This window comes from Elaeis guineensis, chromosome 2, assembly GCF_000442705.2.
Source record: "Elaeis guineensis isolate ETL-2024a chromosome 2, EG11, whole genome shotgun sequence".
NCBI classification, from domain to species: Eukaryota; Viridiplantae; Streptophyta; class Magnoliopsida; order Arecales; family Arecaceae; genus Elaeis; species Elaeis guineensis.
This window is the reverse complement of record NC_025994.2, coordinates 62,841,108-62,863,250: the sequence shown is the minus strand read 5'-3', so window position 1 is coordinate 62,863,250 and position 22,143 is coordinate 62,841,108.

The following is a 22,143-nucleotide window of genomic DNA, read 5'->3' as shown; positions in this document are numbered from 1 at the left end:
TAGCTGTATGTCCTAGAAGCCAATTGTTGGCTGACATATTTTTTTCTATGATACATATTTATACTTAAACTATTAATTTAATCAATAAAAGATAATTTTTTTTTCATTCAATATTATATATTTTTAAATCATCCTTGAAATGATGTTACAATATATTTCTTAAATGTTGAGAATTAGAGGTATGTATGATTGATTCCTAAATTGCTCCTGATTATAGGATAGTCATAGGACGATGATTTGTCCAGATAGACCGGTGCATGATTCACTTTTTTGGGATAGATGAGTCTCTAATCTATGGTGTATAGATATTGAGTGAAAAGTATGAATAGTTGTTAGAGAACAACTAGTATTGAGTATGACCATACGAGAGATCACATGAATTTTTATTCGATCGTCAGTGATTATCTCGATGCTGTAGTTGTGTGACTGATCCTTTGACATACGATGTCACAGTTACTCATAGTAAGATTACTGTAGTTTGACTACATATAAATATTAACTCGATCATGAGTTTTTTGTAGTGGACGTTGGCTTCAGTTGGTTGAGTTGTGCGAGCAATGTGTGTATGTATATGGATCTATCGACCTTGATAGAGAGAGTAGTCCTATGAGATTTGAGAAGCTGAGTCCACAAGTCTATGGCTATAATAGTGTGATTAATAGAAAGGAGTCTTTATTTGGAATTGCTATTGGACTTGAGCAGATCCCATCTATTATATGACTGATGATGAAGTTTGACGATTTATCCATGACCTACCATCTAGTCGAAACTCACGATAGAGGGACTGTATCATACATTAACTAACTTAGAGATTTATTTTAGTTTTGCTGGGTTGCCACTACATATTGCTATATTCACTGATGGATTGTGAGAGCTCAATAGGATCATTTTGGATCAATGGTCCTTGTCCAATTAGAGTGAAACTATTCTGACTCACTGAAAGAGTTTCAATGATACCTATGATAGAGATTATGATATTTCTCATTACTAGACAGAATTGAACCTATGAGATCACACATAAAGGAAGAAGATCTGAATTGATTATAATGGACTTATGAAGCACCAGTTTATATAGATTTAGAGAAATCTATTGGGTTCATGTTAATCTTGCTAGCACCTGAGTGAACCTAACTTCTCTTATGATTGGTTTACTTATATGATGAGTTTAGCCAATTTTATACTTGATTTGAATCTAATTAATTTGATTCAATGAGATCCAATTGTTGGATAATTAATTTATAGCTTGATTTAATCAAGAAAGAGTTTCTTGGTTAAGAACTCTTAAAGGAATTTATGAAATCATGTGGGCTGATTTGTACATTTAATTGGATCCCATATGATGGGATGCCTAGCATAGGATATGATTTTGGGTGAGTAATGGGTGGTGCCCATTTATTTGGTCCAACTATATTATGACTAAGAATTCTAATATGATTAGAATTAGGGATCCTAATTTGATTAGAAGATCCTTAAGTTATCTATATAAAGGATCCTAGCCCTTTAGTTGTGAATTAATCTTTTCTCCTACCTTGCCACCACCCTTCACTGGGCCACACCTCCCTCCTCTTTCTCTCTCTAGCCCACATCTCATCTCTCTCTAGGCATCCTCCATTGGTGCCATAGAGAGGGTGGGTGGCATCTAAGGGAGTGGTTCCAATTGTTGGCACCACTTGCTTTGTTTTTGTTCTCTTTGCTCTCAAGTTTGTTGAGAGTTAGTTATAACTACTTTTTGATTGTTGTTCTTCTTGATTAGTTGAAGGTTCAAGAAATATTCTTAATTTCTTCAAAAATCAAGAAAGAAAGATTAAAAGGGTCATCAAAGTGGTTTTGTTTCATCCAAATTTGGTTCAAGCCTATTTCGGCTTTGATTCAGATGAGCAGGATCCAAGAGAAAATAATTGAGATCGCTCTATGGATACCCATAGAGACAGGATATTTGTGTTGCTGATTCAAAATCCATCTAGACCCAATCTAGGGATTGAATCGGATTCAACCCTAGTTACAGGTTTGAAGCAAAAGGAAACGATTCAGGTATGTGAATTAATTTAGACTTTCATTTCTTCTTTAAATCAATTTATATTAATTTTAGCATATAATTAGATCCATATATGCTTTCATATGATAATGCATGCTGAAATTAAAATATTTTAATCTGATTTTTTTGCTATGTTTTGGATTTGAAAAAGTTTTAAAATCTATATGCACTTGTACCTATAGAAAATCCAACATGGCATCAAACACCGAACCACTATAAACCCTTTTTGTTTGTAATGTGTTGATTACTCTTCTTGCTTTCTTGTATTATTTCTTATTTACTCTTTTCAATATCTTGCACATTATTTATTATTGCTACTGCATATCACATATCTCATCTAAGCATATTTTGTGGCACTCTTCACTTCAATTTTTAAAGAATCCAATTTATCCCCCACTTGGGTTGCATAGCTGGGCAACAATAATTTTTTCTTTTTCATAGCTTACTTTTTCCATATGTCTCATATAAGGCTTTTCATGTGCTACCAAAAAAACTCCATGCCCATTGGATAAAATCCTGAGCGCCAACCGATATGAGTCCTTTTTGGACTCTTCTCTTCCCTTATTTTATTTTATTTAAGTAGTGGATCCCATACAAGGAGGGACCACACCAACAATAAATTTGGTATTATTTACTTTCCTTTTTATGTGTGATAAGTGAAAAACTCTTTTGTAGGAAAGTAATGAGGTCAATGTAAAGAGCTCTAGATGACCACACACAATGGGGTGGTATGACGAATACATACAAGAAAAAATCCATCCAAAATTGTAGGGGCTGATGTTCTTAAAACTTAGTTCTTTATATTGTAATGGTATGAAATGAGTCTTTGACTAGGACTAATGGGCTGCAAAAAATGATTGGTGATGCCATTTTTTCATAGTTGCATGGCCCTTACCTTTTAATATAATGTTATCCCTTCTTTTCTATTAATGCACCTTGCGTTTACAAATTATTTACTTGTTTGTGAGCTTATCATCTAGTGCATTTTTCTTTTGCATACAGAATTTGTTGATAGATGACTTAGAAATTAGAGGGTGAAGAGGCTCCCCAAGGTAGAGGAAAGGATGAAGAAGAGGTGCTGATAAATGCCGAACCTTCTCAGAAGCTTCCTTAAACATCCAAGTGGCCATTGCACCAAACTAGAAAGTCCCTAATGTAAGTAGAACTTTCTAAAATCTCCTCCCTACTTTGAGTAGCCATCACCCGCTATGATTATGAAAGCCATAGCCAAACTTGGACCATGAAGAAATTATTCCAACCTACACTATTGCTAAGTCCACTTGAAACAAATCCTGCTTAGGCAAAGTCGGCCCCTAGTCTCTCCTTTTCCCGGTCCTTTGGCTCCTAGCCTTGAAGTTAAGGTATTTAAGGTGTCTTATTGTTGGGATTTTTTCCATGGGTCTCGTGCAGAATATTAGAACATAAAAATCATACAAGAAATTAAAATAAAATCTAATTAATTAATTATATCTTAAAATCTCCAAGTAGTCATTGATGATTATTGTCAGAATATTTTGCAAAAGAAGAAATCAACAATGGCAGGTAGATCTTCCTTTCTATCTCCATTTTATGCTTATCTCCTAAATGGGATAGGTCCATCCTAGAATGTAGAGATCTTGATGCCATAAGATTTTTTATAGATGGATATATATATAGGAGTAGAGTAGGGATATAGTTTAGTTAGTAATGCTAATGAGTCCACCTATCACAGAGTCCATTAATCGAGTTAGGCCTACACTGATATCAGCTACACACGTAACTAAGACAATAGGATCCAAAATATAATATGATCATAAGTATTTGAGCTTCTTAACTATTCATTCAGATGAAACTTAGCCCATGTTTTCATAATAAATTAGAATAAAAAATTAGTCTATAATCAATGGAAGCCTATCTTATGAGAATTTTCAATATCTTCCACTTGGACGATATTAATTAAGATTCTTTTTTATTCAAAAAAATATATTTATCATATATATAGTTTGAAATGACTCTCAGACTAAGTGCACCTCATGTGGCCATATATACAAATATCTTGAATGAATAACATCTTTAGTAAAAAAATTTGATCCGCTAAAATCACTAACATTGAATCAAATTCATACCATTTATTGATATTAGACCCCTCTATTGTTATAAATATTAGTAATCTTATCGACATGAATTCTAATGATGCAGTGCGTATAGTGTGAATTTTGTATCCATATGATCAAAACATATAAAGTTCATTATCAAGCCACTTTATGGATTCAAATAAAATCTCTTTATGCTTTGTAATGGAAGCTATAATAATTTTAATCTTATATCATAATTTCATCATTTATCTCAAGATAAGTCCTTTATGTCTCAAGATGAATTATGATATCAATGATATCAATAACCACATAAGCAATATCTTTATGCTTAAGACTTTTATTCAAACAATATATTTATACTTAAGCAATACCTTTATGCTTAAGACTTTCATTTAAATAGCATTTACAAACAACCATATGTGCACAAATGTAAATGCAACATTCCAACATGAAAATAGTTAAAAAGATGTTATAAAATAATGCTCCTAGTAACCAAACATATTAAAAGATTCCAATAAACTAATGTTTTTCACATGTTTAATAAATACCATGAATCTAAGTCCTTTAATCCATGGGTTTGTAAGCATTGCATTAGTTTCTATGTGTTTAATTATAATGACTCCCTTTTAATCAATCTCTGACTACCAAATATTTTATCTCTATATGGATAGAGGCACTTAAAATTTTTGTTGTTCTTTGAAAAGAATATAGCTGCACCATTATCATAGTAAAACTAAAGTCATTTTGACATAGAATCAATAATTATAAGTCCTGGGATAAAGTCCCTCAATCAAACAGTATGAGTTGCAGCTCCTAATATGCTACAAACTTTCTAGCATAGCACAAGATACCACAAAAGTTTGTTTTGAACCTTGGTAGAAAATAGCTCGTCCAACTATCATTAAAATATAATAAAATTGGATTTCATATCATCCATATAACTAGCAAAAATTCAAAATCATAATATCCAATCACCTTAAGATGATTGGACTTTCAATAAGTCAACATATATTTTGTTTTGGTTTTCTATAAATACTTTATAACCTTTTAGCTATGGTCCAAATGCTCTATATTTGGATTTTTATATATTCATCAAGTACACTCATAATATATGCTATATTTGGTCTGACACAAATTTGTACATATATTAAACTTACATAGTAGTTGAATAAGGCACATTCTTCAAAGATTCTTTTCTACATCATTCTTAAGGATACTGATTTTGCTGAATTTATCTCTCTCGATCACATTTATATATCTAGTTAGCAATTATGCATATAAAATCCATTCAATATACAATCAATATGAGTTCTCTAAGACAATCCTAATATATCATAGACCATTTGTGTGAATCTTAATACCAATATAAATGAAGCTTATCTAAGATTCTTTATATCAAAGACCCTAGATAGCAAAATTTGATCTCATACAACAATAAGCCATTACTAGCAAACAAAACAGCATCCATATATAAGATAAAGAAGAGAAATTTACTCCCACTAAACTTAATATATATATATTGATCTACTACATTATCTATAAATCTCAGAGAGTCAACAATATTATCAAATTTAAGATCACTCCTTGATGACTACTGAAGATCATAGATATACCTCTTAGATTTATATACCATATATTCTTTCTACTCTCAACAAAATCTTATGGGTGATTCATGTAAAGTTCTTCATAAAGATCATCATTTAGAAAAGAACTATCTTAACCTTCGTCTGATGAAGCTTTAGGTTAAAATGGGCTATCAGTGCTATGATTACTCTTAAAGAATTCTTACAAGAGATTGAAGAAACCATCTCATTATAATTTATGCCCCTTTCTATGTACCCTTATGTAACCAATCTAGCATTGAAGTACTTAATATTACCTTCAAAGTCTTTATTAATTTTAAATGCTCACTTATACCTTTTAGACTTAGACCCTTCAGTTAATTTCATCAAATCTCACACTTTATTTTAACCATAGATTGTATTGCATTACACATAGCTTTATGCTATCTAGCTGACTATGAACATGTAATAGTCTGATTATATGAGACTCCACATGGCCAATGCCATAGTCATTCTCAACTAAATAAACCAAATAGTCATTAGGAATAATAAGTTTTCCTTTTTTATGTGATGTCTTTACTAGTACTTCATTAATTGGCTATGGAGGTGCTATAATCAGTTCATATATCTGATATTGCTCTTCCACTATCCTTCCAAGATAAAATATGACATTTTCTTGGATAACTAGAAGAAGAATAATGACTTATTTTTTTCTTTAATGTCATATCTTCAGTATTAGTGCATCTGTAATAATTCATATCACCTCTAAAATTTGGTATAACTAGACTCAACAATCTTTATACCTCTATAAGGCAGTAGAATCTATATCCTTCAGAATTATCTAGATAGCCAATTAAATGATAATAAGTAGTTCTATGCTAATTTTTACTAATAGATTATATATCTTAACCTTTGTAGGGCAGCCCTAAACATTAAAGGAATAGTATTGGGCTTCCTACCAACCCATAACTCAAAATATTTTTAGGAACTGCCTTACTAAGAACTCTATTCAAAAAATAGATGGCGATCTTTTGGTTCTCATCCTAGAGATATCATGATAAATTGCACCCATTTATCGTGATTCTAATCAATTCTTATGAGTGTAATTATGTCTTTCAACCATAGCATTCAACTCAGGAGGTCCAAACATGATGTATTAAGCAACCATTCTATACTCTTATAAGCATATGGTGAAAGGTCCCATTTGATGGCCAAATTTATAATATTGATCATAATATTCACTATCACGATCAGATCTCAATGCCTCAACCATCTTTCCATGTCATCTCTTAATCCAATACTCAAGTCTTTGGATTTTCTTTTAATTTGCCCCTAAGATAGTCAACACAAGGTGCATACACTAAAGCCAAGTGAAGATAAAATTCTATTATCTATCCACCTTTGAATCATCTCTTAAAAAATGTGATCCAATTACTTATGCCATAATACAGCCCTTGACCAACTATTTTTTAAGGGACAATACTACTTATATATGTTTTAAGCTGACAAATTGCATAAGGAGAGAATTAAGAGCTTAATGAGTAAGAAAATCATTAGGGATAGAGATCTCAAACTATTAACTTAGGTGCAATACTCTTTAGTTTCATAATATAAGCCCTAATACCATTAATGCCATCATACCTCATATTGATTAATTTATCCATTAGCTATCTAGCCTCTATCTTATCAGATTCACATACATTACTAATGAGATTAAAGAATTACTTATAATCACTATTCTTAAATATAACATCCAGAATGATATAAAAAAATAGACTTCTTCATGATCCCCAAGCTAAAACGATTTACTCTCTATCACTTTTCGTAGGCAGCATGTATTCTATAGTACTCTAAGTAATGATCTGAGATAGAGATCATCACTCAATGCAACATCCAAATTTCATCAAACATACTAACATAGTACTAGCCAATTTCATATTTTCATATTTTATAGTTTATTCCAGTCAGAGTCTTAATGGGAGCATTGATGTTACTTAATGTAGTGCTAACTATTAAATAATCTCATACAGTTAATCAATAGATAAATATGAGCAATATATATGCTTAAGAATCTTTATAAATATTATTTTAATGAGAGCCCTTGATGCAATGTCATAAATTTCTTTGAAAAGAAAGTGATCCACATAAAGGTCTCTCTCCAATATGTAATGTATTCAATGAAATGGTGCTAATTGCTAAATAATCTTTATATAGTTAATCAATGGATAAATATGGATAACATATATATACTTAAAATATTTATAAGCATTATTTGAATGAGAGCCCATGTGCAATGCCATAAATTTTTTTAGAAAGAAAGTGAACCACACAAAGTATCTCTCTCTAATATGCAATATTATTCAATGCAAAGGTGCTAACTACAAATAATCTTTATGCAGTTAATTAATAGATAAATATGGGTAACATATATGCTTAAAATTTTTATAAACATTATTTCAATGAGAGCCATTGGTGCAATGCCATAAACTTTCTTTGAGAAGAAAGTGACCTACATAAGGTATCTCTCCAATGTTTAATGAATCAACTGAGCAAGATATCATCAATTTTTGGAGGTCCATCTACTTTGATAAAATAAATTTCTAAATCATGCACACTTACTCGTCACAAAATGTTCCACTTCAGAATTATAATATACAATAAGCTTTCTTTGGGAAGCTGATTGCATGCAATAATTTTGCAATGCTTCTCAATTCTTCTAAAATATCCTATAGAAGAATCTTGCAACTATTAGTGAATGGGCCACTTTGGTGGTCACCATCCAATAAAATTTGCAAATCTTTAAATTAGGGAATGACTAGTATGCTGCGAATCTATTTATTCCACTTAATGCAACAATAGCAAGTAATTAATAAAAATTAATATATTTTAATCTCATGAAATATTAGATATAGGGATCTTGCAAATCTCAACAAATGAACCATTTTGGAGGTCATCATCTATTGAAATATATAACCCTCTAAATCATAGATCAACATGAAATATATCATTATCCAAACCAAATGTGAGAGTACTAAATTTATAATTGCATATTTAAGGCTCTTTATGTAATTAAATTGTATTGCAAGGGTCATAAGGTAATTTTTAGATCAATATTATGTAATAAACTTAAGAGTAGGGACTAAACTGTAATAGAAATATTTCAATATATAAGAAACTCTCATCTCAGGGACTAAAATTTAATTTTCTGAGGATTATTATTAGAAACAAACTTTTTGAGGGACTAAATAATAACATAGGATAGTTCATCATAGGGTCCAAAATATAATTTTTTGAGTACTTAATCAAATATTGTATTCTACAGTTACTAAATTGCAAATTTTCCTAAAACTTGAATTAGCAAATTAGGTTCAGATTATGGGTTGAAACCCAAACTCGAAACCTATTAAGATCCTTCTTCCTCACAATTGGGTGGTGGAAAAGGGGGCCAAACAGGTGCCTTTTGCTGCCCCTTCCACCTTAAAATCCGATCAGTGGCCACTAAAAAAAGGCAATGGGTGGACTGCTGTCGTCTCCAATCCGACAATTAAGAAAGGAACCCCGCTGACCAGAGATCTGACAGTTCCTCTTTCTTTTTTGTTCATTTAGAACTTTGAATTTGATGGAGATTGCTAGCCCCTCACCACCAGCTCGTCTCGATCGTCACTAGACCATGGTCCCATCACGTCATGAGAAGAAGGATAGAAGAGGGATGGTCACAGAAGATCCATCCCTCTTCTTCTTGATTTATTTTTTTACCTTTCTTTGATTCTTATTTTGATCCTAACCTTCTAAAAAATTCAAGCTCTAATAGCAATTGTTAGAAATTTTTCCATGGATCTCATGCAGAAGATTAGAATGCAAAAGTTATGCAAGAAATCAAAATAAAATTCAATCAATCAATCATATCTTGAAATCTCTAAGCAATATTGATGATTGTTGTCGGATTGTCCAGTAGAAGAAGAAATCAACAATGATGGGGTAGATCTTCCTCTCCATCTTTACTTTATGCTATATCCTAAATAGGATAGGTCCATCCTAGGAATGTAGAGATTTTGATGCCCTAAAATTTTTCTGTAGGTGAATATATATAGGAGTGGAGTGGAGACCTAGTCTAGTTAGTAATGCAAATGGGTCCATCCATCATAGAGCCTATTAACCAAATCAGGCTTACATAGATATCTACTACATCATGTGACTAAGATAATGGGATCCAAATAATAATATGATCATAGGTAATAATGGGCTTTCTAACCATTCATTCAGATGATAACTTAGCATATTTTTGTAATAAATCAGAATAAGAATCGATTTATAATCAATGGAAGCCTATCTTATGAGAATTTTCATTTTATTATCTCACTGCTACTTGGCCAGCATCTAATTTGAAGTTTATTGCTGCAGTTTATTGGTAGTCCTCGTCGATTGCTCTTTAGCTCAGTTGCTAGCATGAAACCTAAGTTGGCAGCTCATTCAACCAAGTTATCTCTAGTTAGGCTACCTCCCCCGATGGTGTGATCGATGTCTAACAGTCTAGAAGAATGCTTCAAGGTATTATAGAGATCGACCTCGATGACCTTATCAGCTAACTCCCAGAGATTGATGAGAATCATGATCGCAATTGCTGTTTTGGTTAGAAGTGCTATCTTCTCGTCGACTAACCTACCAATTGAGTGATCTCAAGGATAGGCTGACCAAGCTTTCTTGAACTCATCATTCCTTGGCCTCCTTGATCAAGGAAGTAGATCATGTGACTTCACAGAAGGAAGACTTGGAATTCAAGTTACAGCCATAGAGGAGGAACTGGAGCCACATCTCTGCCTTCAAAGATCTCCAAGAGAAAATCCACTCTTAGGAACAACTAATTCTTTCCTTGTAGATGCAACTGGCTGAAGAAGCCCATGAAAACTCTAGAAGAGATCCAGATCGAATAGGAAAAGGCCAACAGTGACAAGCTTAGGACCCTGGACAAAGCTCACAAACAACTAGATGAGCACCTCAATAACTCTCATATCTTCTTAATAGAAAGGGTGAGGCTGATGAGATGATGGCATAGCTACAGTAAGGGCGGAAGTGAGTTTGAGATATTGCCAAGGATTTCTAGGCTATGATGACTTTAGGCATATGTTGCTCATGTAAAGGCCCTTGGGTGAAATATAGTTTGAAATTTCAACCCGCTCTTTTGACATCTTCCACATTATCTTGCTATTATCCAAATGCTTCCATTTACTAACTTACCGCATATCTCTAATCAAATATTCCATTTGTAACCTTCCCTAATTGAATCATGGATTAAACTTCTGTTACTTACATCTTTGATTCTTGAATCACATTCAAATTCAAGGTCCAATTTGGGTTTGCCTAATTTATTTCAGCCCGATAGAAATAACTTTCCTGCTCATTTATCTTGGCCCTAGGTTGACATTCTTTGTATAGTATTCATCCCACTAATCGAGTATGAACTCAACCTATTGACTGAGTCCTTGACCTACTTCCTGATACGTAGCTGAAAGATTCATTTTCATGACTCATTTGGCCTTTGAAGATGTCACTCCTAAAGACACATTGGTTGGTCTAAAAGCTCTTCCAAGAGCTAGTGTTCATAGTATGAACCATGGTCATTAGTCTGGATGTGCTATTCCTGTTAATATATATGTTGCGGGAGAGACTGACCGACCAAGACCAATCTACCATGGGGGCATGCCCAAGATAATGTGATGAGGTCACACCGACTGTGGACTTAGACACCACTCACCTAACCAGTCGCATAGGTGAAGCCTGCACCTAACAATGACAACTAACAACCTTGATTTGAGAGAGTGGAGGAGATTGTCCCATGATAATGATTAGAATGTGGCCTAATAGCCTGTAGAGCTAAGCCTGATAAAAATAGACTCCGGCTAATAGCCTACCGGCTCAACCTCCAAATGAAAAGAAGTACGAAGGGGACTCCAAGGTAAGCCAAGTGAAGCCAAGCTAAAGCAAGCTCACTCTGTCCTTACAATCTTTTCTCTCGACTATTTTCAAAACTTTGGTTAACTTAAGCATCGAAAGGTCCCCTGCCAGAATACCCCCGATAAGTGTGGACTTTCTTTGTAGGTATCCTCTAGCATTGTAGATCTAGACTGACATCTGACTCCAGCCACATAGCACCTCATTAGAGTCTTGTGGTAATAGATTGGCACTAGAAGAAATGGTGTGGAAAGAGTGCAAAACTCTACCTCCTCCCATCAGTAGTCTACCTACCACAGCTGGAGCAGCGTTCTCGTGGGTCTATCGCGGCACAACCTTCAGCTATAATAGATCTACCACTGTCCGAAGCCTAGCTTATTAGATCCAGACACTGATCGATGCTATATAGTGGCTCCAGTAGATGACAGCCTGAGTCAATTCAAGTACCTTAGCTACAGCCATACGATGGCTCCATAGAATTTTTTGATCATTTGTAGGGTTATAGAACTCTCATGATACTTTAGGATGCTTCCAATGCCCTCTTGTACCTCACCTTCTTGGCCACTCTAAGAAAGTCGGTATGGGCGTGGTATTCTGGACTCCAGCCATAGTCCATCTATTCATTCGAGCAGCTTGATAGGTTGTTCATTACCCACTTTAGTAGCTACTAACCCAACTGAGGAACTCCAATAACCTCTTCTCTCTCCATCAAGAAGAGGGTGAGTCACTATGTGACTACGTCACATGCTTCAATGCTGCCACAGTTGAGGTGTGAAACCTTAACCAGTTGTGGCCATGTCTGTTCTCAAGTGAGCCTTGTGAAATGAATGCCTTGCTTTCTCCCTCAACAAAAAGTTTTCAGGGACTACGCCAACCTGCTGATGAGCTTGAAAATATGTCCAGGTGGAGGAAGCTCGAGAGCTCCAAAGGCAAGTGGAAGGATAGAAGATCCCCGACAAGAAGAAGAGTTGGGAGGATCCCGGATGGCTCAAACCGAGAGAGAACCTTTCTGACCATGAAATAGCTATCACCCGAGAAGTCCCTCTCAATGATTCAATAGCTACATTCCTTTATTCGCCCCATGATCTAGATCCTGATGGAGATCAAGGACCAAGGATATCTATGATGACCCAAGCAATGAAGTCTTTCTCGGATAGGAGCAGGAGAAGGTATTATCACTTCCATCATGACCACGCCCATGACATCGAGGAGTGCCACTAGCTCAAGGATGAGATTGAAGTCTTGATTTGCAGAGGCTACCTAACAAGTATGCGTGAGAGCTGCACAATCGAGCCTCGAGTAAGGAGAACAATGACAACCGACTAATGGCTGGCATCATCAACACCATCTCCACCCCTGTTGGAGGCACAGGGGGCAGGAGATCAAGGTGGGGAGATAAGGGCACCGACACCTTGGGGGGCATTACCCTTCTTAACTTTTAAAGGAAGTTATTGGTGCCATCGTTACGTTATCGATGACAGCCAGCCCTGATGTAAATACACTTTCTCTTTATAATGAAAACCTCTCTAACACCCTATTTATAATATTATCTGAAAGATAAAATTACTAGCCAACCTAGAAAAGGAGAGCCTGGAGTGAAGGCCATGCTAAGCAATGCATGGCCCGACAATGATATCCTTAAAAGCAGCCTCAGAAGGCTCATATGGCATGTGACAACCCAATTGGATAACCAAGCCCTTTGCTGGTCTTCGCATGCTGATGAAGTCTCGAGCCCCACAAGGCTTGATAACCAGAAGAGCGCAAGAAGCTCCCTAAGGTTCCTTCGATACAGATGCCCCTGCTGTCGTGAAGCTCAACATGGTGCTCTGTAGTCGAGATAGTCTATTATAGTTGTTAATATAGCTCACTATAGCCACATGACCTACTATAGCCAAGATAGCCCACTATAACCATCAATATGGCCCACATAGCCACACAGCTCACTGTAGCCAAGATAACCCACTATAGCCGTCAACGTAGCCCACTGTAGCCACAGATGGTCCACTGTAGCTATGGAAGCCATTATAGCCACAAGGCTTATTATAGTTGAGATGATCGATTGTTGTCATCAACATAGCCCACTGTAGTCATACGGCCTACTGTAGCTAAGACAGCCTATCGTAGCCATCAATGTAGCCCATTGTAGCCATCAACGTGGCCTATTGTAGCACATGATCGACTATAGTGAAGATGGCCTACTATAGCTGTCAACATGATCCACTATAGCCATGGATGGTCCATTATAGCCACATAGCCCACTATAGTCGAGACGGCCTACTATAGCTACATGACCCATTATAGTCAAGATGGTCCACTTGAAAGAATCGTGTCTACAAGCCAATTGCATGGATGATGCAAAAAATTTTTTTGTATTTTTTTCTGCTCATTTGCATGACATTAGTTATTTTATTCATGAGGTATTATATTTTATCATTTGCTGCATTATATTTTTATGATTATGATAAACCCTATAGATTAGGATAATAATTTTAGGCCCATAATGAGATTATGTCAGTGAGATCTAAAATCTTGATAGCCTCAATCTAAAATATTCTCAGTCATTAAATTATCGAGTCAGAGATCGATAATACCGATAAGACTAGTACATTCTATGTATGCTCGATGGAGAGGATAGTTGAGCTTACAATCATTAGTATGGTGACACTAATACAAAGATATAGGTGCTCATTAGAGAATGAATTCACTGAACTGACCTGTACAAAGAATATCTGATGGAGCCTTACAGTATGTCGACAGATGGTTCTCCAGTGGGAGTGATGCAAGTGATCTTTTGACCTGAGATCACCATGGTACCTTGTGTATATGGACTTTTACTTTAGTTTATTTTCTAGCATACCACTTTGAGATGTGTATAGGATATTCTAGGTATGGTGAAGTGTGCATGGAGGTTGTGAGTGGTCAATAAGAAATCGATCACTCCTTGTAGGAGAAGAGAACATCCTATGTGATCTCATAGGATCATGACTCTAAGAGTCTCTGGCCAGAGGAGGGATGAACAGTAGAAAAGATTTTTATTGATTCATCAATCGAGTCATCATCATCATATCGAGATACATATGGATAGATACTTGTGTTTGACATATTTTTATATCCATGACCTTTCCGGATGTTGTGTTTTCGAAGGATTGAATTGCATGGTAACTCACCACGGAAGGATAATTTTGATATTTTCATCAAATTTTAAATCTTTCGGATAGTCATGACATATTATTGGATATCAATCTTGACTTGTGGACTCATCAAAATTAAAAGAGTTTAATTTGAGAATCAATTAGGAAGAGTCTTAATTGATTGGGACTCTTGAGCTGATCTAATCTAATCGGATTAGGGTTATGTCATGAGTCTAGATCCACTGTTGGCTAGATTTGAAACTCAATGGATCGCACACAAAAAAAAAATAGTCTTGGTCTAATCTATTTGGATTTATTGTAAATCTAATGGGTTAATTGAATTGCTAGCACATGAATTAACCCAATTTCCAATTGGGTTCAGTGCAAAGATGTTTGTGCCAACCCTTGACTTGTGGCCTTGACTTGTGGCCTTGACCTAATGTGATTGGATTTGAACCTACATTTAAATAGGTGGCTGATCTAATTTTTATGAAAGTGTTTCATATTAGATCAACCTCCTCCATGCCAAGCCACACGCCAAATTAATGGGATGCCACATTTATTTTTGGCATTGGAGAAGAGGAGTCATTCTCATTTACTTCTCTTAATTTTTTACATGTTTCCACACGTCTCTTTATTTTTGGCGACATGGGATGGAGCCTTAGGATGTGGGATGCAGAAGAGAAGGAAGAGTTCTTCTATGGCAAGGATTTGAACATCAAATTAAATGGGATGCCCCTCCTTATGTGTGTTGAATATGGAAGAGTCCTTAATTCCATGGACTCTTATTTTCACGCATTTTCTCTTATCCCACGCATCATATGATGGCGTATTAATTTTTTCCAAGTAGAGGAAGAGTCCTTCTACTGGTCAATCACCTTTTATTCCACACCTTAGCCTTTGGTTTCCATGCTAAAATTTATTTGTGGTGTGTAATGGATAAGGGATGCCAAGAGTTGGCGTTCTATGGTGTCGCCCTTCTTTCCTATAAAAAGGGGGCGCTACACTCAGGTTGGATGTGCCAATTTGGCTGTAGATAGGCATGAAAATGAGAGGATAAAGACAAGAAAAGTTTGAAAAAACATGTAAGAGAAAAGGGAGAGAAAAAATAGAAAGGAAGAGAGGAAGGAAAAAAGAAAGCATGTGATGCTTGTCCTAAAATCAGATTGTTCAAGTGTTGAACATCTTATTTGATTTTTTATGTAATATGATCATTGGAAAAGAATTTTAGAGTGCTCCCAGTGGAGGTCTTGAAGGCATATAAGTAGTAGTACAATCTATTTTTATGAAGGATGATTAGCAGCGAGCTTGCGAAGAAGGCTGCAGCACCATATCGAATTGGGAAGGGCCCTGATCAATCCTGTGTGGATCACCATTGGAGGACTTCTACTTTAGAGTCTCATAGAGATCTCAAGATTACCAGTTATGGTCTTCATGTTGGTATATGGCTTTTGATCTTCTCTTGTTATGCATGCTTATGTTATTTGATTGCAATTATCAAGGTGTTCCTAGGCTTTTGTGTTCCGATAGTCTAGTTTAAATATTAAACTTATTTTCAATTATTGAATGCATGTAAAAATTTTAAAAATTTATATTCTACTATATCACTAAAATCCAACTGTGGTATCAGAGCCACCTCGATTGATTCAATCAAATTTTATGTTATTATTTTGATATGGATTAGATCCAGTTCAAACTATGTCAAAATCAGATTTTTTTGATTGATGTTTAAATGATGTTCTTGATGTAATTTTTGTAAATGATAAATATTATCAATCTATGATGAACCTTGGATATATAATTTCATGATTTTTAGACTTGTATGATAAGTTTAAGATTAGATCCATAATCTAATTTTGATGAAATTATAATCCAGTGCATGTGATGTGCGAAGCCTTAGAATGATACATATGAATGTACATTGCCAAGACCTAGGGTTCTTGTATTTAATGCATCTACCTAAGATCCAAGGGTTGACCACCATATTATTGGGCACTCACTATTGTTGGTCTTCCATCTTGTTGTTGTCCTAGGTATGTGTGGAGTCAGAAAAATTTGATCATGGAAAGGATGCATTGGACTAGGATTAGGGTTTTTGCTGATGGATTTGTTTAACTATAATTTATTATTCTAATATAATTAGAATTAATGATTATAGATTAAATCAAATTCATAGTTCTAATTTGATTAGAAATCATATTTAATTTAGATTAATCAAATTGTATTTACCTAATTCGATTAGGATTTGAGTCATGGTTGACCAAATCTATGCTAACCTAATTGGATTAGTATTAACCTAGAATTGGTCAACTCAACTCAAAAGGATGACAAATGATTAACTTAAAATTATGAATTAGATCAAGTATTGAATTGAATAAAAAACCCTAGATGGACCTTATTCCAAATATTTAAACATCTCCATTGACATGTTTATGAATAATATCACAATTAAATAACATGAGTTGTTTGTTGTTATTTTTATAATTATTATAAAATACATATTAAGTGGTTATGGACTATGGTACATCCATATGATGATGTATGCATGAATGTTTTTATGTTAGCTGATTATATTAATGCATCTGCAAGAGTTGCAATAGGGCTGGGTGCCCCTGATGCATTGTATTATCAGCTGAATCTTTTTTTGTATGTTTTCAACTATTGATTGAGACTTTTACATGTTGATATAAAATTATAGAAAAAAATATTTGAGAATAGATAAAAATATTTCTTCTATTTTCAAATAAAGATCAAGCATTTATGGTAGACTTCATGGAGATGAAGACTGCACTACCAGGTGTTTAAGAGTGGAGGTGCATTTTGATTGACAATGAGATGGTTCAATCTATGATGACCTAGGGTATGAACTATATATCATTCTGTGGCTGGATAATTTTTAAAAATCATAACATTAATTTTTTTTTTTATGCTCTTATATGCTGGTAGTTAGATTTAAGTTTAGTTTGCATATAATGCATGAATATATGTTTAGGATGTGCATGAGACTAAGACCCTCATTTAAATTATATTAAATCATAATGGTGAAGTGTTAAGAATACTACCATGCCTTCCTTCATGCAAACCAGTATTATGTCAAGAACTATAGTAGGCTTGTTGTGCTATCCATAAGACTTGCTGTGGGGACTGATTTGATACTGTCTAGGTGCATAATGAAGCTAATGATACTTAGCTCATACTTAATCAATAGAGTATATCAAAAACTATAGTAAGTTTTTGTGCTATCCAAAGGCTTGTTATAGGATTATATGATGTTACTAAGTGATGCATATGCATATTCTAATAGTGCTGCTTATTATACTATCCACAAAGGTAGTATTATTCAAATATGATCATATAAGATTGAAAGATATGACTTAACTAAAATATCATAGTTTATTGTGCTATCATAAGATATAAGTATTTTAGAGGCAAAAGTTATGTTGAGAGTTGTATGAGATGCAATTGGTAAAGAGTTACCTACCCTTAACTCATAGGAGCTTGTTGTGCATCCATAAATTTTTTATGAGAAATTGAAATCTCAACCCCACTAAGAAACTAAATAATATGTTTTCAATTTATATTTGAGGGCTATAAATTATTAAAATAGTGAGAAATACATTAGATAAAAATCTCGTCTAAATTGTGCATGTCATCATGAGTAGTCTTTTATGTTCTTATATATTCATCTCATTTTTACTATCACTGCATGTATATTCTTAAAATTAATCAAATTTCATAAAATAGTTGAGGAACCTAAGAATAGTTTCATATAGGAGATAGTCTCATATTCTCCTTATTTCGATTTGATCGGATTTGATACTATATAGAAAGAAATACCACATATAAGATATGGGGGTGATAGTATGAATGTCAAATGTATCCTGATTAACTTAATTATGTGATTAAGTCAATATCATGGATAGTGAGTTAATCTAGGATTTAATCCTTCTAACTCTCCTGAGTTTTTTTTAGTATCTTCTAGGAGAAGAAGGTGATGAATGTCTTCACTATCATTATCTAATATCATTACAGTAATTATGAGTTTAAAAATTAATTGCAAGAGTTTCTTACAATGTGAAGCAATAGTACGATGCAAAATTGCATCTGCTAATGGTTGGTATATGATACAAACTAATAAATCATTAAGTATTTCAGCTTTAAAATTTTGGATATGTGATACTTTATATAGGTTCACTTATGTAAAGTGTTGCTGTCCTATAAAGCTGAAGTAAGGTGACTACTTTTCTTTTAGCACTGATTGATAGTCCATTCATGCTAAGCTGTAGGAACCTACTTATTTAGAAACTAGTAGACCGTTGTTATATGTCTGAATTTATCAAAATATTTATTTCAAATTCTTTGCTATTGTAGCATGGTTTTGAAATTAATGTAAAGAGTAAAAATTACTCTCCTTCTGATAAATTTTATGGTATGGTCTTATATTTTTGTCACTCAATGATGTTGTTCTTCATGTTGATAAGAAAAAAAATGAATATGTGATGGTCATATATCTCTGATATTGCAAACTTGGCTATTTATATGAGTCAAAGATAAACAAGTAATATAAAGAAGAGTTCTTTGTCTGTATAATTATGAATCATATAGAACTTGTAAATCTTGTCTCATGGATAAAATGACTAAGATCCCATTTATTTGATATGGGAAAAGGCTAGCAAGGTATTAGGCCTTGAACATATTGATGTTCAAAGACTAATAATATCTTGACTTAGAAATGGACACCCCATATGAGATATAGTGTGTTTCTAATATGCTTTACAAATTTTGATTCTCATTCAGGAGATATGCCCTAAAAATTACTGCATATATTTTTGAATTAAATATAACAAAATCTATTACTAGCACTCCATATGAGATATGGAAAAGGCAAAGATGAAGGTTGTCCAACTTATGTGAAAAAAGTTTATGTACATAAGTTTGTGCTAGAATAGATATATATATATGTTTATAGGTTGTCCTAAAGAGTAGTATGTGATACTCTTTCTACCACCTTATTGGATAAAAAAATATTTTGTTAGTAGGAATGCCATCTTTTAGAAAAAAAAATTTCTAAGAAGGGGTTAGTGGAGCATAATTGAACTAGAGAAGTTCAAGACCTATGAACTATACCATAATAACTGTGGAGTGTCTACAAGTTGATCCTAACCAGATGTACTCATTGATGAGGTACAACCATGAAACACACCTCCTCATCGAAGATCAATTCGAGTGTGTAATGTACCATTAAATATGAATTTATCATTGAGAATGACTATACACTATACATCATTGAGAATGATATTTTTTTGACCTATTTGAAAATCATCATGAGTAGAGACTTTAACAGATGGCTTGAAACTATGACATCCAAAATGAACGCCCTGTACATCAACCAAGTATGGACTATAGTTGAAGCACTTATGGGTATGACCCAACAGGTTGTTATCAGGGATGTCAATCTAGATTTTTGCTATTGCCACACACTATCTAGAGAGTTTGTCTTTAGTGGGAGGGCAATCCATTTATGGATTGTAGCAGGTATTGAGCAGTCGATACTTCAATTTTTGATGAGATAGTCAAAATATTTGACTTTATCAAATATGAATGAACTAGTGTGTGTGAGAAGGCAAGTGGGAGACCCACTAACTTCTTATGTATGTGAATGATATACAGCATATTGGGAAGCTAGTCTCAATATTGCACTCAGTCAATGACATGCTTATCACAATAATTTTCATAGAAAAGATTTGGGTGTAGCATCCAATATATTTGGCATCTATAGGGATAGATGTAAGTGGATGCTGGGCTTGTCCCAGTATAGGTACATGAATTTTATGTTGAAGGAGTTCAATATGAATGGGTATAAAAGAGTTTACTTATCCATATATTCAATATACCAAGCCTGATGTGATTTATGCCTTGTGCATAATCATTGATTCAGATAGATCCATGATAGAATTTTTAAAAACTATGATAAGCATTTTCATAGTAGTACTAGAGGAGCAGTGAATTGGAAGAGTTTCAAATAGCAAACTGTATTTGATTTAGTTAATTGCTTTAGTAAAGATAGCTAAAGAAAGTCGCCTGATAAAAGGGTTCATCACTAAGTTGGGTGTGGTCTCACTAGGTACCCATGCACATCCTAGGCACTTTCATCTCATTCATGATTTGATCATAAAATGAGTTAATATTAAGAACATCATAATAGACCAGTTCACTAAGCCTTATACAGCAGTAGTGTAATCGCCACCCTGATTGCATGGGCCTCAGGTACAGGGATGATTGGCTTTAGTGCAGTGGGAGATTGAAAGAATAGTGCCCTACAAGCCAATTGCATGGGTGATGTGAAAGAATTTTTTTGTATTTTTTCTACTCATTTGCATGATATTAGTTATTTTATTCATGAGGTATTATATTTTATCATTTGCTGCATCATATTTTTATGATTATGATAAACCCCATAGATTTTTATGATCATACCAATGAGATCTAAAATCTTAATAGCCCCAATCTAAAATATTCTCAATCGTTGGATTATTGAGTCAAAATCGATGATATCGGTAAGACTGGTATATCTTGGTATGCTCGATGGAGAGGGTGGTTGATCTCACAATCACTTGTGTGGTGACTAATATAAAAATGTAGGTGCTCATTGGAGAATGAATTCACTAAACTGACCTGCAGGAAGAATATCTGGTGGAGCCTTATAGTATATCGACAAATGGTTCTCCAGTGGAGTGGTGCAAGTGATCTTTTGATTTGAGATCACCATGGTACCTTGTATATATGGATCCTTACTTTGGTTTATTTTTTAGCACATCACTTTGAGATATGTGTGGGATATTCTGGATATGATGAAGTGTATATGGAGGTTGTGAGTGGTCAATAAGGAATCGGTCACTCCTTGTAGGAGCAGAGAACATCCTATGTGATCTCATATGATGATGACTCCGAGAGTCTCTGGCCAGAGCAGGGATGAACAGTAGAAAAATTTTTACTGATTCATCAATCGAGTCATCATCATCAGATCAAGATACATATGGATAGATATTTGGATTTGACATATTTCCATACCCATGGCCTTTTCAAGATGTTATGTGATCGAAGGATTGAATTGCACGGTAACTCACCATAGAAGGATAATTTTGATATTTTTATCAAATTTTAAATCTTTGGATAGTCATGACATACTGCTAAACATCAATCTTGACTTATGGACTTATCAAAATTAAAAAAATTTAATTTGAAATCAATTAGGAAGAGTCTTACTTGATTGAGACTCTTGAGTTGACATAATCTAATTGGATTAGGATTATGTTATGAGTCTGGGTCCACTGTTAGCTAGATTTGAAATTCAATGGGTCACACGTAATAGAGATTTGGTCTTGATCCAA